The sequence below is a fragment of the Malus sylvestris genome, chromosome 7, assembly GCF_916048215.2.
Source record: "Malus sylvestris chromosome 7, drMalSylv7.2, whole genome shotgun sequence".
NCBI classification, from domain to species: domain Eukaryota; kingdom Viridiplantae; phylum Streptophyta; class Magnoliopsida; order Rosales; family Rosaceae; genus Malus; species Malus sylvestris.
Window position 1 is genome coordinate 11204304 of NC_062266.1, and position 2840 is coordinate 11207143.

The window sequence follows — 2840 nt, forward strand, 5'->3', positions numbered from 1 at the left end:
TGACTCATTAGCTTAATACCCCTATAGTTCATGCAATTTTGTACGTCGCCCTTATTCTTGTAGATAGGCACCAAAGTGCTCGTTCGCCACTCATTTGGCATCTTATTCGTTTTCAAAATCCTATTGAAAAGGTCAGTGAGCCATGTTATACCTGTCTCTCCCAAAAGTTTCCACACTTCGATTGGTATATCGTCTGGGCCTATTGCTTCCACAGTCCCCAACATGGTGCTCAACGTTACAGACGACGGCTCCCTCTGGGATCGATCTGAGAGGCAACACATTTCCGACCACCAAATTAGCCTTCTTCCGGAGATGACACAGATTAACATCATGCGGAGGTGTGCACGCGCACACACATAAAATATACATGCATACTTAATTTTTCAGACAATAATACCTCACAACATAAGTTGCAAGCTGGGACTATTTGGTTGACTCTAAAGAAATTGATGGGTTAGAAAAAAAAGGTCGTACCCAGTGCACAAGGCTCCCGCTTTACGCAGGGTCTGGGAGAGGTGAATAAAAGCCCAAAAAAAATACAAGGACGAATGTTCGTTCATCTCTTACGTCAACAGGAGGATGAATGCCCCTGTAAAAGACAACAAAACAATCCACAATCATCCAACAAATAAGCTCAATTTCTTTCCAGTCAGTAATTATGGTCATATCTACTGCAGCGCTAAAAAGTAGATTTTTCATGGCCCTGATGCTGAACAGTGAAATGAAGGGTGGATACCTATTTTCTGCATCTTTACACTCAAGGGCAAGAGAAACCTGCCAGTCCTCAAACAAATTAGAACACTCTTGCGGATCGGCCAGATTCTACAGCTTTTTGATTGACCTGCCATACTGCAAATTAAAAGTACAAAATTAAAAATACTTGGAATAGCCAAATATATGCAAAAATCTTTCCTTGCTTCAATTCAATTGGTCGATAAAGTAGAAGACATAATAATTTTCCTTTGGTATGACTTCTACATCTCATATATACATTTCACTTGAAAGAAAAGCATCATGTTCATGAATAAAGAAAAACACTGGAAAAGTCTAACCTTGTTCAGGTCATTTCTCCAAATTGAAACTCTCTCTGAAACCTTGCTTGGTACGTAAGATTGTGCCATCAAAGCTGCTTCAGGTATCCGTCCACTGTAATGAAAGATAACGAAACCCTATAAAGCAGACCACAAAAATTAGACAAAAGTCACAAAACCCAAAAACTAAACAGTTAAAAAAAAAAAAAAAAAAAAAACCATAAAATGAAAAAAAAAGAACTGCAAATAGTCTATAAATCGTAATATGAACTGCAACCCATCAATCATCCCCAAAATAAACTGCAAATCACAAAATGACCTACCCCAAATCGGACAGAGAACTCACCAGGAGACCAAGGCTTTTCTGGGCTTAAAATTTCCTTTGAATTGGGACCAAATTCACGGTGCACAGATGGACACCTTCCGTGGGAAAATATCAAACCCAAACAGAAGTCCTCTGAAACTCCAATTTCAATATAATCAAATACAAACAAAATACCAAACTCAACTCCAATTAAGTTGTTGATGGCTTTGAGTTCTAAAACAAAACGAATGCTATCAACATTTGCTTACAACCCTAATTACCAAATTCTTCAAGCTGCCTAATCAAAATCTAAGATTATCGCTACAATGAACATAGAAACACTAATTACACATAAACATTGCATAAAAAGCATAAATAAAAAAATCCAAAACATCAGCAGAGATAACGAAAATGATAAAAACTCTAAAAAAATTTAAACAAAATTTTAAAACTTTAACTCACAGGAAGCTCTGTAACGATTTTCTCAGACAATGGCAAATTTCCCATAGCTGATTTCAGTAACCCCAAATCAATTTAAAAAAAATTAAATAGATTTAAATTCCAAATTGGGCATGAAATTACTTGCCTTGAGTAGGGAGGGTTTTACAAAACGCCGCCTTTGAAGACCCAGCTTTTGAGCGGCTGCGGCGCCTGGTGTGACGGTGCGAGACAGAGAGAGAGAGTTTGGGAAGCAGCGATTAATTTTTTGGATGAGACAAACGGAATGAAGCCGAAGACTCGAGAAGAGGCATCTTCAACATGATGGACGCTCTACAAATAAAATCCCCAAAATCACAAAAAGGAAATTTGAACACAAAATCCATTTGTTAATCCAAAATCACCAACAAAAAAAAAATCAAATAAAACAAAAAGGAAATTTAGAGAGAGATCGGAGTACCGTTAGTTAAAGAGTGGACGGCGTCAGTTCTCCGAGCACTGTAATCCCTGAAGATCTCTTCCGCCGTTGGCGGACTCCAGCCCATCTTCCTGCTCCTCTCATTCATCTCACCGATGCTCTTGAGTTACAGAAATGGAGGCCAGTTTGTGTGGTTTTGGTTTTAGGAAGCAGAGCCGATGCTATTCCAGAGATGGTGTTGTGGCTGCTAAGGTTTGAGAATGACAGAAACAGGAAGCGTGAGAGATAAGAGAGCGCTCGCGTAATAGAGAAAGAGGAAGAGTGAGAGACGAGAGGAGAGCTCACGAGTAACCCAGCAATCACTGCTAAACCATACGGACACAATTACCCTCTGAACTTTTGAGAATTACCCTCCCAACCCAGCCCTATTTGGCTGGTATTGTTGTAAATAGCATGAAATCAAGTGGCTTTGTGCTAAACCAGACAGACAAAATTACCTTTGAACTTTTGAGAATTACCCTCCCAACCCGACCCCATTTGGTTGACATTGTTGTAAATGTCATGAAATCGAGTGGCAAAGAACTGATGGCTTCTACAGTGCCTTTTTCCCTACTTTAAACTTAGAGCATTTCCACCGGAGGTGGAATAG

General features: G+C 39.3%; 1 long non-coding RNA gene across 1 annotated transcript; it reads right to left on the bottom strand.

Moving 5' to 3' along the window:
* Positions 1-206: 206 nt before the first annotated feature.
* On the bottom strand, positions 207-1437 carry LOC126628568 (uncharacterized). The gene is made up of 5 exons (XR_007625472.1): positions 1378-1437; positions 1053-1169; positions 737-849; positions 568-589; positions 207-265 (listed from the first exon to the last, which is right to left on the bottom strand). It is a non-coding gene; the product is annotated as an uncharacterized LOC126628568 (long non-coding RNA).
* Positions 1438-2840: the final 1403 nt, after the last annotated feature.